At 47.8% G+C, this 15,196-nt stretch overlaps 1 long non-coding RNA gene across 2 annotated transcripts in view; it reads right to left on the reverse strand.

The window, feature by feature from the left end:
• Positions 1-11,728, reverse strand: part of LOC310880035 — a 32,108-nt gene extending 20,380 nt beyond the window's left edge. Inside the window, exon 1 of one of the 2 annotated variants that reach the window (XR_014571343.1) lies at positions 5,297-11,728. This is a non-coding gene — a long non-coding RNA (uncharacterized lncRNA). Of the gene's footprint in view, positions 1-3,402; positions 3,600-5,296 lie in introns of those variants that run through there. The other variant, XR_014571344.1, reaches the window with a different exon arrangement.
• Positions 11,729-15,196: the final 3,468 nt, after the last annotated feature.

Consider the following 15,196-nt stretch of genomic DNA (forward strand, 5'->3'; position numbering starts at 1 on the left):
CTGGATTTCCTATAAAATTTTTCAAGACTGATGAGCCTCGAAAGTAATCTTTCTTGGAATGTTTGTGGGGAGAAGATAATTCTCTGAAATATTTTACGTAAACACCACAGAGCAATAATAACCACTGCCCTACAGAATATGCAGAAGCGTCCGTTTTCGTTTTGTCTCTGCTTTCGGGAAAAAGGAGATTGTTTGTAACGCAACACAAGGTAAATGGATTGGGTTCCAAAACCACCTCATGCACTAGGATCTGAAAAAATAAAGGATTAATTGTATGAGAGATTCTTACATGCGGAGATTAACCAGACTACGGAATTCTCTTTCAAAGAAACTAAGCATAGCCCAGTCATTAGCATTAGAAAAACTGTAGGGTACACATCTCGCACATATTAGAGAGGGTTTGGGGTACCCAATTCCCACCGCAAAGGCACAGGCACACAGCAGAACACGGCCAGGCAGGCTGTGGTGATTTCAGCTGGTCAGTCCTGATCGATATCAGCAATAACTGATCACACGCATGCCCTTAAGACCAACAAAGCAGTGGCTTAATTCTTTTAGCACCATAACTAGACCATAGCTGCTCTGGTCACACCCAGCACTCACCACATTTGAAAATATTCAGCTGTGAAGGAGAAGCACGTAGCAGGGACCCCTCCTGCACCGGCAGAGGAATGCAAGGACCTTGGTGTCGGGGCTTTGGACATTTGAAGGTCTGAGGGAATTTTATAAACTCTTGGACAACAGCTTTTGTAGTGGTTTGTTAAAGCAGCCAACAGCTAGCAAGATGACCACGGTAGACATGCATTTCTCTTCAGCATCCTTCTTCCTTTGCACTCAAGTCCCCTTCCTTGGCGCTGAAGTTGTGAGAGCTGCAGAAAACCTAAAACTTGTCTGCTCTGTGTACTGCGGCCAACTACCAGGTCAGGCTCTAAGCCGAGAAGCCATCACCAAAGCACGTCCTTCCCCAACTTTTGGGGAAGAGCCCTGCAAACAGACTAAGCAAAAACAAAGGGCTAGCTGAAATTACAGTCTGCATGTAGTCAACGTGCAATCTATGCTTTCCAAAAATTACAATCCCGAAGGAGCCACGTTTCGGTGGTTTGTTGTGTTGCTTTTAAAAAGCATAAGAAAAAAATGCCTGCTTTCTATAAGCTATACCATTTAACCACAGAATTGTTAACAGTTGCTGAAAGCACTGATGCATTATGATTGGGGGCAAGAGGAAGGCTTAATGCTTCAAAACGGCTGCAACCAAACAACAGCAGCTTTCCTTGTGGCTTTTCATCATTATATTGGATGCAAACTGCTTAGCCTGTTAAAAAATAGATATACATGCTCTTAGCCAGCCAAGGAACTGTTCCCATAACTAACTGCTGTCACACAACGCTGATGGCCAGGTCCACGAGATAAGGGTGCAGCTCATTTATCAATAATGCCCAGCGACCTACTTCGTGCACTCAGCCCTAGACTCAACCACAATCTCAGCAGAGTTTGAAGCATTGACCAGCCTCGTAGCAATGGCACACACTGGTTTATCCGAGGTCCGATCAGAAATGCAGAGGTGCCAAGCCTACGCCTGCCTTCCACCAGCCCTTGCTGCAGTGACGAGGTGATCCGAGCAGCTCGATCCTCCTTCATCTGCCATGCTCATGTGCTCCACAGCTGTCCTCAGCTGCTCGGGAACCTTAAACAAGAATTGTGCTGCTGTGTGAGAGCTGCCGTCTGCAGGCAGCCCTGACGTTCACTCCAGCTTCCCCTTTAAGCACGAAAACTGTTTCACTTGTACTAGCTAGAAAAATAGCAAGTTAAAGCCTGGTACTAGCCTCTTACAGAGCTGGCTTTTTTCTTAAATATAAATTAAGATTTTTTGGTGTATAATCCAACAGGAAAAGTCTGAATCGTGATTTAAGCACGAGGCCTCATATCAAAGGAGCTCAGGACGAGCTGCACCTTGCTCCCACGCAGCCTGAACTCGAGGTGTGCCCTTTGGCACGCCACCGGCTGACCGGAGCCACAGCGCCGCCCTGGCTGGGATGCTGCCTGGCAGCTCGGGACCCGGGGATCCTTTTCCATCACAGCACAGCTCCTCCTCCACTGGTCTTCCTAGCCAGCCTGTACAACGCTGAGATGAGAAGACAGGGCCCTAACTGAGCTCCCTTACTCTGGCCAAAGTTGTGTCAACACACCTAGGGAGGAACACCAAGGTTTTCCAGCCATGTTCTCCAGTTCTCCACAACTCTCCGCGCCTCCAGCCCTTTTGCTGCTCCTTTTACACCCTTTGACTGCTGAAACACGGCATCCCAGGGATGGGGAGAAAGTGAAGAAAACATTATAGCCAGTTTGTATGGAAAAATCAATTCAGTTCAGACATCTCATTAACCTTCTAACCTGCTCATCCCCCAGCTTTAATTTATACTACTGCTCGCAAAAGCGCCTGACACTGAGCCACCATCTCCACTGGAGGTGCAACAGGCACAAGAAGAGGCCTCAGATGCCTGGAGATGCCTCCCCTTCCCTCCTCTGCCATTCAGTGGACACTAAGGAGCACCGGAGGAAGAAAAGAGGACAATGTGCAAGAGATCTTTGAAAATTACGTAAGCCCTGCAGTGAGCCTCTCTTCTCCTCCACTGCTTTAATTACCAGCAGCTAAGGGCAGGCTGGCCTGCGCCCATCCACAGCCCCACTGGGCAGAGAGCATTTCATCTCACTAGCCCAAAAAACACCCCAGCTTCAGCACCTACAAAACCAGCATCCTCACAGCAAACCACAGGAAAACGGTCACCTGCGTGACAGAGCTCAGGAATTCATGTCTTCAAAGCTACGGCATTCCAGCACTTAGTGGACTGGAAGGTTTCTGTACAACTGCTGCCTTTTGACAAAGATGACATTTCTAATGGACTGAAGCGCATTTTCATACTAAGTTTTTCTGACACGTCCAATACATCAGAATCCAAGTAAAAAGATCAAGTCTGACACAGCTGCACCCACGGAAGTCCAAGGAAATCAGGAAGACAAATCTTGGGATAAACCAAACCTGGAAACCCACTCAGTTGCAGGGAAGATAAATCTTTAAGGCAAGCGCTGCTAACTCCTGCAGAAGCAGCTCTTAAAAATCTTCAAGGAATCATTCAAGAAAGTGAGACCACAAGTGAAAGCAGGTAGCTGTTCCTAGACACGTCCCCACCTCTGCGTGAAGCAGCCCTAAGGGAAGCCCTGCAGCCTCCCCAGCCCACAGAGCAGCTCTCCAGCCAGTGCCCTCCTGCTGCTCAAAGACCTCCCAGGCTGTAGCCACGTAAGACCCGATTAAAGGCCACTTCACTGCTGGGAATCCTGCAAAAGTTACAAGAACGAGCTCAGCTGCTCTTTGCTTCCCATTAGGTAAAACCCTAAGGAAGAGCTTACAGAACAAAGCCCCGTAAGCAGCCCAGTCCTGCAGACAGCAGCTACTGGCCGCCCTCTGGCCCAGCACAGACCCACCAACACCTCCAAATGGGTCCGGGTAACACCAGCATGCTGCAGGGGGTGGGGATGGGGCGCTTCAGACCCAAACTCCTGACCCAGCTTCTCCCTGGACCTCGTCCTCCAGCCACCACGGGCACGCTCACCTCCCCTGCCCGGGATTAATGTGTTCAATTCAAGTCCCCAGCTGCATCCATCCAACACAGCTGAGGGCCACCTACTCCCACATACGAAAACAGGGAGCTCCCTGGTCAAAATTAAAGCATTGAGTTATTTCCCATCATTTACAGCTGGGCTGGAAAGCCTGGCTTAGGGGCGCAGCGCCCAGCATCACCCCAGCCGACGCGAAGTGCTGCAGAGGCCACCAGAAATCACGCCCTGGCCACGCAGCAGCTTCTGAAAAAAAAAAAAAAAAAAAAAAAAGTTGATTTGGGTGCAGTTTAAACCTCCTGCCGGGAACGGGGATGGGACCGGGGCACGGCTGTCAGGCTTCACGCGGGGGGCCGGGGAGAAGCCGCCCCGGGAGGCAGGTCCGGGAGCCGCGAACCTGCTGCTGGCTGGGGCCGGAGGAAGAGCGAGGCGAGAGGGAGCCCCCCGAGAACAATGCGGGGAAGGCAGCAATGCCGGCTGCTATTCCGGGAGCCGGGAGGAAGCCAGGCGAAGCCGGGAAGGCGAACGCCGGCAACAAAAGCGGAGGAAGCGCCGTAAGGCTTCCTCTGCTCGGCCTGGGGCCGGCACCAGCGCCCTGCTGTCCGTCTGTCCGTCTGTCTGTCTGTCCGTCCGCAGCCATGCGCGGGGCCAGCCCCGGCTGGCAGGCTCGGCACCGCCAAGGCGAGGGCAGCAGCGGGTCCCCCCCCTCCGCACGCCCTGCGGCAGGCAGAGAGCATCCAGCAGCGCCCCCCGCACCGCGGGGACCCCCAACCCGAGCTCGGGGGGGGCTGAGGGATCACCGAGAAGCCCCGCAGCCCCCCACACACCCCCACCCCGTGTCCCCTCGCCCCCCCTTACCTTGGCTCCGGCGGGGCTCAGCACCACACGGGGGGCGGCCGGCGGAGCCCAGCCCGGCCCCGCATCCCCGCCCGGGCCGCCCTCCCTGCGGCGCCTGGGCTGGGCTGGGCTTAGCGCCGGCCCCCCCTGCCCGGGGGTGGGGGCACAGCCGCTTCCCGGCCCCCTCTCCCCTCCCGGAGAGCCCCGAGGGGGCTCCGGGACCGGCCGCGGCCCCCCCCGCCCTGCGCGCCCCCGGCCGGGCGCAGCATCCCCGGGGGGCGCGGGGGGCTCGGGGACAGCGGGAGGGGGGCGCTGGGCTCCAGGGGCTGTGGCAGCCCTTTGTCACCCGGCTGCGGCGCGGAACAATGGGCCGAGCTCGGGAACAGCCGCGCTGGGGTGCTACAAACCCTGCTTTGTCGCTGCCTGGACCCGAGGGGGGAGCAGCAGCAGCCTCGGGGCTGGCGGAGAAAAAGGGGGGTGCTGGTAAATGCAGCACCGGTCCGGTGTCCCTTGGGAACGAGCGGCACCGTGGCAAGTCCCATCTATTCCCCCAAACAAACCATCGCAGCACTTAGGGTGAGGAAACGCACCCTAAGGCTCCGATCCTCACGAAGGAGCAGGCTGGTATCCTTCCCAAAGTTTCACAAATCCTTGGCAGTTCATTTAATAATTCGGAAAACCGAAATCCTCCCAGGTAAATATGATCAGTTTGCCTTAGACTCCTCTGGTAAGAAACAAGTGATCAGCCCCAGCAAGGCCACTCCTTCCCATGTGCCACATTTTCAGATTACAGTCCCCAGCTACCCGGTGCCTAGCTAAAACAGAGGAATAAACAGCTTGGCTTGCTTACATGTTTTGCCTGTATCCCCTTCTGCACTCACAGAACTCAGCTTTACAGCATCCTTCCCAGGCTGGCAAAGACTTCTTGGGGGTCTTCTTCCTTCCCTTCCTCGGGAGTTCTGGTCTGCACTCAGAAGATGTGAAGATGCTCCCAGGTGTGTTTCCTCTTGCCGTGACTGTGGCAATATCCTGCTCCTTCCCACTCCCAGCAGCCCAGACTCGGGGCTGATACCCCAGCATCTTTGTCCCTCTGGTTTTCACACATCACCCTCCAAAGCTTTCTGCCATACACCTTGCAGATTCGTTGCACCTGCTTCACTCACAGCACCTCACACTTCCTGCACAATCACCGAGCAGCTGATTTTAGCTACTTCTAGCTGTATCACTACACCACCAGTCTCATCCCTGCCCAACTTCCAGCTATCAGCCCCCAACCCCAGTGGGCTCCATCCTGCCGAATACGCACGCAGCCTCCCACAGAGATTGCTCCGTATCACAAGAAATTCCAACACTACTCATTTCAGCCATTGAAGTTCACCATCCCTACCCTCCTGCGTGCAATACTTCAAAATATCAGTGTAATTTCCCCTAATGATGTGATGTATGCATCCATTTGCCTTCCACAAATAATCCTAAATCAAAGTCTAGAGACAGGAGTGAGCTTCCTTTGAAGAAAGAAGGTCAGCCGATATTTATAGTAGCTGGAATAAGTACTCTTCATCTGTTTTATAGCTGCATTATAATGAAATCAAAGGCTTGCAGGAAACGGTGCAACTGAACCAAGTGTGCACAGAGAACAAGTGACGGCAGAGAAGACCTGATGTGATGAAGGCAACATGGAGAAGTCCTTAAGCCATGCAGCCCCTCCTGGCTTGTACATGACCCCAAGACACCAGCCTGGACCAGGACGCCATGGGGCAGGTGTCCCACAAGCCCTTCAACAGCAGAGAGATCAGACAAACGGAGCACAGAGGGAGGAACCTGCAGGTGGGGTGTGCCTGGAGTCTCGCAGCAGGCCATAAAGGAACCCCCACCCTTCATCCAAGGCAGCAGCACAAACGCAGAACTGAGTTCAGGACAGATCCAGACTGACATCAAACGATTGCATGTCCTGCCTGCCAGCAAAGCAGCAGTGCCCCGGCTGCAGACAGCCCTTTCGCGAGCTTTCCTAACACTCACGTGCAGGGCCACGGTGTCGACCCTGGAGCATGAACCTTGAGCACAGAGAGGGAGGCTGCAGGGCTCCATTTCAGGTGTCAGGGTTGGTGAGAAAACCCATGTTAGTCCACAGCATGGAGCAGAACTTGAAGCAGGACTTCATGAAGTCCTTTCACCTTCCTTGGCCAAGAGCTGTTGGCACAATTCAGAACTAGAAGTGAAATGCATCACAGCACAATCCATCAGTGCATTTCCTGGAGGTTTGGCAGTCTGTAGTATAACCCTGCATTCCTAGCCCCAAAACACTTTTTGGATATCAGCTTCTTGTTAAGCAAATATCTAAAGCCTAGGGGATAAATATCTAAAACACATTGGGTTAAAGATCTCTTGAGAATAACCACTGAATTTGTAGTTTTTTTCCTCACGTGGAAGGTAGACTACAGCATTGACCATAGCACTCTGCAAAATCCCTTTATAGCAAAGGAGGAATATTAATGTTTTAAGAGGTACTTTGCCTCTCTGCTGAGATCTGTCATTGATTTTAATCTGTACAAACCGCTGGAGTGGGTAACATTTATTATTTAGGATGAACAGTACAATGCCAGGCTAAGTGGACTTCTGGTCTAGCCCATTGCAGCATTCTTCTGGGAGACCCCACTAAATACATGGGCTGTTTGTGGAGTTTGGCCATGACTTTATATACAGATCCTAAACTGAGCATCACTGGAGTGATGGCAAGGCAGACTTCAGGCTGTATTTCTTGCTCTCTGCATAGCCACTCTTCACCCAGGTGTGCTAGCTGCAGCCATGCAGGTTTTGGGGGTCCTGGGGGAGGGTTGAAGTTTACGCTGAAACCAAAAATCCTTTTCCAGGTTCTTCTGCAGCAGGAAAAAGATAACCCCTCCACAACTCTCAGGCAAAGTCAGCCAGCTTAGCTCAAAACGCCTTTGTTGCTGGTCTGTGCTAGAGCAGAGATGAGCACCCACGTGCTGGAGCTCCACGCCCATGGCAGAGCACAAACCTCCAAAGAGGAGGATGGCAATCAGCTTGGAAGGGATCCATATTCAGTCTGCAAACAGGTGGCGGAGGTTCAAATACGCACATAAACCCTTACAGTATGGGCACACAATATGTTAGAAACCATCCAAGATAGACCAGAGTCAACTGCACAAGACAGCAAAGAGCTGCTCCTCGGGCAGCTGCCCAGATCACGGCGGGGCTGACAGCCTGGTTCCTCCCACCGGCACAGCCTTCCTCCTGAAGAGGAAGCTGAAGGCCCCCTCTCCTTTCCTGCTTTCCCTCTTCCTTCCTTTGCTTCTCTGGAGCAGCCTGGGGCTGTTCCTACCTCGGCCTTTCACAAGCAGCATCTATTTGTGGGGTGTGATGTGGGCGATGCGTTTTAAATGAAGTGGAGGACAAGGGGGTGCTGGCTTTTCTGCGTCTGATTTCAGACTCATATCAAGTGTGCCTTATACACTGAATAGTCATCTTTTGTGTATTTTTAGAAAAGGAAATGAGGTAAATAAAACGTGGAAAGAGTAAAATGATGTAATTTACCTTAACTGCCAAAACACACAAACTATTGTTATAAAAATACAACAGCAGACCTGAGTCCTGAGAAACTCTGTAAAGCAACCTCTAGACACCAGAATTCAAGTACAAGGTCCAAATTCAGCAAATACATTTATATATGTTTAGCTTCAGCTTTCAGTAGAGCTCCTGGGGTATCGCTGGGGCACCAGCGACTCCAGATGTGAGCAGCCTACTTGTGCCAGCTGAGTTTAAAAGGCTTGGCTGTGCTGGAGTTGCTGAAGTGCCTTCCTCCACCTCTGCACCACTGCACAACCCCTGTTCGTGGCTTTCTCGGTGTTTAGAGGGACCTGACCTGCTTTACAAAGGACACTTGTTACTGTCCCCATTTTACAGGTAGAAAAACTGGGAGATGAGGAAAATAGCACTGTTTAGTCTTATCCTAGCATAGAAGTAACTAAAATGGACATCTTCAGAGTGCTGGTCCCTTATTTGGCTTCTTGGGCTCTCCTTAGCCTCATTAAGCAGATGTAAAACAAATGTCATTCTTACCTTGTGTTACACAATGTGCTTTTGTAAGTTGTCTTGACAATGAGTAAAGCTTTAAAGAGCTCAAACTTCTCTTTAAATTTTGAAGTAACCCATGCCTTAAATTTAGGCACACTGATGCAATTCTAAGGGACTCTGCTGAATGCTAAATCAGTAGCATCAAACATGGACAAAAAATAGGGTTCCTAATGATGTCTAACAATGAATGATTTCAAACATTACCGTACAATCTTCAGCTTTCATTCAAACATTTCAAATGTGGTTCTGTTAGCTGGTATTCTTCTGAAACACTATAAAGGCAATTAGAAATGGTAACGATTATAAAATCCATTAGTGTTGACAATTTGCTATTTTCTACATGTCTGCTTATACAGACCAGTTTTACACAAAACCTAACCAAGCAATTACCCCAAAAGCAGCTACCAAGGGACTGCTGCTGGGGCTGGAGGCAGCCTGGCTGGCTGCTTACAGGGTTACCTGAAGGCCCACTAGGGCTAGGCCCGACTAGGCCAGGCTCTTCTTGCAGTAAGAAATCCCTCATCTTCAAAAGCATTTCACCAGGATCCGATCTCCATCTTTGCTCTCCCCCAGAGGATAGATTTTGTCATATTTCAAGCAAGAGAAACCGTTATAAGCTACATGTTTTATTCCATGTTAGAGGGAGACTGTGACAAGTGCCCCCCTTTCATTTTCTCCACCCAGGCTAAATTTGGTGCCCGAGCTCAAGAGCCTGAAATTAGGTGAGTGAACCTGAGCTTCACTCAGATCGTCCCCCTGCACCTCCACTCTGAGCTTGCAATAATCTATTCCACCTCCTTGTATTGTTCATTTATACTGTAGGTGAGATGTTATCTCCTACACACAGGTTAACACAACGGATGAGCTCAGACTGTGGATGAAGCCTGCAGCAGGAGCTGAATTTTTCACATTTGGTTTCCAGACGCTTAATTGCCCCAGTGTTCCTAAATATGAGGCACTTCCATAGGCTAACAGTAGGACAAGAAATACATACCCAGGTGCTATACACCCTCTCAAAGACTTACGCTCCATAAAAAGAGAAAATAAGCTGAAGGCATAGATGTTTTCCCTTTTATCACTGAAACTCAGCTCTCTCAAAAATGATGGCAATTTTGATGGCTGATAGCACAATCTACTGGGCTTTTCTTGCATTTCATGTCCTGCTTCACTATTAACTGTATCTACTGTTTCCACAGAATCGAAGGAAAGTTACTCAGTGCAGAGTAGCTCTTTGTAACCACTTGGTCCAGCCACGCCACACTCCACAAGCCACGGAATTTCACCCGTGATTGTAGCAATTCATGGTTTCCTAACTGCTGTTGATCAAGAGCGTGTCTTTCCAGAAGACACATATTATGTCTGCAACATCATTAATAATGGAAGAGATCCTGCTCTGCATATTTCTTTTCATATCCCTATATATTTAGATCTAATCAGAAAGAGGTTTTACATTCATATTCCTGATTGTTACTTTTATACATTCAGAATGATTTGGAATATTTATTAGTTTTTGAAAATAAACAGTTCACTCATTTTCCCCACTTGTTTCTGGAATCATAGTAGCCCCTAGAGATTCAAAAATCTGTGTCTCTCATACTTCAAAATGTTATCCAAACATGTTAAAATCTGGCCTTCTAGTATCAAGGAGACCTATGGACCTTGTCATGCATTAATGAAAACAATACCCAGAGTCTCACCAGAAGAGCCAAAAACATATTACAAAGATTAATATTAGCAGCATCCCTCATTTTTATAAATGGAGATAGCTGAGGATAACAAAGGTCAACAGGCTTACCAGCAGGAAAGCCACACTCCTGAATCAGTCCTCCACACAAATCCATCCTTAGGCTTATTCAGCCCAAAATGCTTCTAGGCTTTTCTCCTTTTCTTTTCAGATGGTCTTTGCTGAACTACATTTTGGACTCTAGTGGAGACCCAAGTGTCAATCACAAGCACTTCGGTCTTTATTAGCCTCATATATTAGAGCAGTCCATAAAGACAGGCTCTCGAAGTGCTCTTTCATTAGCCCTGGAGCACTAATTTGCTGGAGACTCAACACATATGCATGGGCAGGCAAGATGAAAAGACAGCCACTGTGCACAAACCCAGAGCCAGTGCCCACAACCGCAGCGCTTCCAGGAGGCAGGGGAGAAAGTCTGCTTGCAGCGTGCTGTGTAAGCTTCCATCCTAATGTAAAATAAATGCTCTCAGCACTTGATCTATTAGTTTCTTTCTACAGGAAACTTCACAGTGTGCCCAATCCAATTCTCCACCACCATGTTTTCCTGAGATTTGTTTGCTCAGTAGGCAAAGGCCGTCAAGCTTTTTCTGATGCATCAGGAAAAGGATTACTTTACACTTAAACTTATTTCTGTCCTCCAATGTCAGGAGGAGAGCTTTAGGCTACTTTGCTTCTAACTCCAGGCATATTTGACAGTCATAAACCATAAGCACAACTATTCTTCTTGCTGTCAGGCAGATCTCAATGGCTACATGTGGGTTTGATGTGAGGGCTTTTTGTTTTGCCGTTTGACCAGCCAGACTATGGAGACACATTAAGACAGAAAATAGCATAACACTAGAGGCATTTAACCTGCTAAAAATACCATGGGACAGTCAATAGACATAATTCTGAAAAACAGGGTCCTGTTTGTTGAATCCTGTTCATCTGATCATAATAAATTAAACTGCTCTGAAGGGTACATTCCAATTCCGCTATGCTGGTGTCAAGGAGGAATAAAAACATTTAACCTACGAGATTTGCTGTGCTTCCTCACTAATACAACCTAGATCAGACTCTGACCTTGAGCCATCTAAAATGAAGTTGCTGACCTTCCATTAGTGCTCTCAGCCCCCGGAGTACTCCAAAATGACTTTGGGTGAATAAGTGAACTATGCAATTACACTCATGGAGAGTCTTGACCTCTTCCCATATCAGGAAGAGAGCCTACAAGCATGTCCATCACAAGACCCGTCTGTGAATCAAACAAGACTGTCATGTAGATCCGTGAAGTTAAAGCCAAGCATTAAATGTTCTCAAAAAAGGACACCAAGAATGACCATGACAAAGGTTACCATCCAAGCCACGCTTCAGCAACATATTTTCCCTCATGCTTCAAATCATCTACATAGAGACAATACCTCAAAGAAAATGCATCAATAGAAAGTTCACCAAAGCTATTGCTTTGAGAACTCAGTCTGTGGGCAGGCTCCACAGCCAGGCAGGGACATAACTAAGCTGAACACCAGCACTCACCCAAACCAGCTCAGGAAAGGGCTAAACCCCTGACCTGAGCTTAAATAGGGGCAGGCGAGGCCCCAGATGAAACCAGTCAGGGCCATTAAGTCTTCGTCTGCACATCCTACAAATATTCATCTCCACAGCACGATAGTGCAGGGATCTTAACTTCTAGAAGGTTTAAAAAAAGCCAAAAAAGGCAGTGAGGATTTAGATGGAACTGAAAGTGTCTGCGTGTGAGAAATGGAGAGGGATGCTAGGCCGCAAAGCCTGCCGCGTTTTTTAAACATCTGACTTCAGGGCAGTGTAACTGTCTCACAGAGACTGAAGGCTTTATAATCAGACAGCTGGGAAGCCAGTACGCCTGGTTTTCTTCTCTTCTTGTGATTGAGTCTAAAGCAAATGGAAAGGGGGGTTTCTGGCCCACGGAGGTTAGTTAGCACAGAAGGCCGAGTTCATTAAATTTTTATGTCTAGAAGAGAGCCAGCATTTACATCTGTTTGTACTGTGTAAACAAACAAACAAAATCTCTCGTTAGACCACAGTAAGAAGGGGCTTCCAGAAGCTATCCACAAGCAGCTGCCTCATGTAAACCCAAGTAACCTGGGCTCCTGCACGCGCTGCTGAAAATCCCACCCTGCTCATTTGGAAAAGACTTGCCACCATCAGTAGAAAAACTGGTCTGTAAAGGCACTGAAAGCATACAGCATCTCACAGCAGCAGGCCTTTAATTAGCACATGGTAATCACCACAGTGATTAAATTGTAATCAGGTCCTTGATAGCTTTCCTCTACCCTTCTCTCTTTATATCAAACTACATCAAAAGAACAAAAGTGAGGTGCTCACAGAAGTGGGGAACTTGCTACCCTTTGTTTCAGGGGTACAGCTGTACAAAAGGGTACTAAATCAGCTTTATTTCTTAGGTATACTTAACATGGTATAGCTTAGAAGATGGTGATTTCATGGGAGAGGATTAGAGTAGTTTGGGTCGTGTTTAATGAATGACAGATCTAAATTTTCCGTTTTCTTAACCTGTAAAGGATTCCCAGTTCCAGTGTTCTTCACAAACAGCCATTTACTTAAATTGCTGACCAAACATTGCAATCTGTATGATGTTTCATTTTATTTTATTTTATTTTATTTTATTTTATTTTATTTTATTTTATTTTATTTTATTTTAAATTTATTTATTTATTTATTTACCATTGCTAATTGTACACTTTCCAGATATGGAAATTGTTGTATCTTAATCTAACAGCAAGATAATTTGTATTCACTGAAGCGAGCAGATAATCCACAAGAGCCTATGCTTTAAAAATTGCTGCTAAAGTCAGTGCAGCCAATGCAGATGGCTATACATGAAGGATAATCTCTGTGTGGGTTTCATCCATTGCTACAACAACGCAGTTACAGAGCACGCACTCCCATAGGAACCCACAGGCCACATGATGCTAAAAGAGGAATAAATAAATAAATACATACATACATACATAAACACAATGAATTGGATACCCAGCCTGCCAGCAGATTAAGTCAAGAAGGAATATTAAGTTGTTTGGGTTCCTATTTAAAACCAAATAAATTGAATCTCCCAGTCAATCTGCTTAATGGCAATCAGACATTAAGCAGATAAGTAGTGACTTAACCTTATGGGGTGGATTTCTTCCTATGATGCAAAGGTCATGTCACACTTGGAAGATGAAAAGTGATTTTTTTTTAATTTCCTGTCCTGCCATAGATCAGCAATGTATTTGCTAGAAAGTGAGGGTGCTTCTTGTTGTTCTATTTTGGATGCTTCTGGGCCATGCTGGTAGGGGTCAGCACTGTAAAAACGGCGCAATCACATAGCACAATGGCGCTGTAAATAATTCCACACAGGGAGAAGATCACCTCATCTAAAGCAATATGGAGAATTTTAATGTGGGACATAGCCAGCTGGTCATTCGGCAGTTTTCATGCCTGGGAAAACATTCTTCACAGATCCTCAAATTTGCACATCCTCCCTGGTTCCAAAAGTGCCAGCAGAACCTAGTATGCAAAATTATCAAGTGCCACAACAGCCACCCATTTTCACCACGTTGTATTTTATTGCACTGGTCTCTTTCTCCATTTCTAACAGACTTACAGAGCTTAAATTGGTTTGCACAGTCGAGCTTCCCCAGCCGCTTACTGGATTCTGCAAGAGGTGATTTTTCACTTTGCATTCAGATGTCACACATACATCCCCTGCACCTGCGCCCACCCGAGCTTAACCCTTTGGGTCCCCGACTCCTTCCAGGGCAGGGCATCTCTTCTGCCATCTGCTTGCCATGGCATGCAAGATAAACACATAGAGTACCCTTTCCTCATTTGCCCTCCTTCATCTCCCATCCTTTCTGAAATGAGTAAGCACTGAGCCTAAAGTGGAAAGTTTGTAATGGTTATTATGGCCTTTGAACATTTTGTTTCCTGGGGCACAATTTTCTAATTGTGTGACAGAAGCCTTTTTTTTTTTTCTTTTTTTTTTTTTCATTGCTGTTGACAGCTCTATCCACAAAATCAAACCACCTCAAATATGTTGTTCAGTTACATTTTCCTTTGGTGATGACAGCTGATGATCCACAAAGACGACATAAAGGGATCAGCACAATTCAGTCCAACCCATTAACTTATTTAAAGCATCTCTGATACTGATGGTGGGCTGGCCAGACACCATCAGTGCCTGCTAGGACAAGTGCCAAGACAGTGCCAAGACCCAGACTGTCTTCTCAGCTGTGCTAAGATTTTCTGGCAGTGAACCTGGTCTGGGCATGTCTGTCCCCAGGGGCTGTGAGCTCCATGTGCCACCTTACAGCCGGCTCACTCAGGGACTCGCTGGAGCGATGGGAACCTGCTGTGCCTGAGCTGCAGCATCTCCCACCCCACTGCCCTGCACCAGCTCTGACAGCAGAGGGGCCGGTGGCAGCGGGTTGCATCCCCCAGACGCTCTGCTAAAGGCACTGGCAACACGCTTACTTATAGCAGAGGAGCACCTCCCCGTTTCTCCACATCCACTGAGAAAGCACGCCCGTAGGAATGCCAGAAATGGTCACAGATGTGCTGTCCTCCTTCCTCTCCTCCACACAGCAATTTTTTTTTCAGGTGATTTAGGAGCCCTCCTGTCTCCTTGTGCTTTGTTTCCCCATTTGTTCCCATCTGCTCCAGCTCTGCCTGTCTCAACGCCCCTCAAGCTTTGTCTGTATAATTTATACATCCTTCCACTTGCAGCCTGCTTTCCTGGTTCAACTGCCTTTGTCCATCCTATCTTAAAGCCTTTTAATTCTGATGTTATTTCCTCAATCTGTCCTTCTATAATTCATTCCGAGTAAAGCAGCAGCGAGGTGGCTCCCTGCTCACCACCCTCAGCTAGCTCCACTGATAGTAAAGAGGTTTTTATGT

This window comes from Anser anser (genome assembly GCF_964211835.1).
Source record: "Anser anser genome assembly, chromosome: 12".
Taxonomy (NCBI): Eukaryota; Metazoa; Chordata; class Aves; order Anseriformes; family Anatidae; genus Anser; species Anser anser.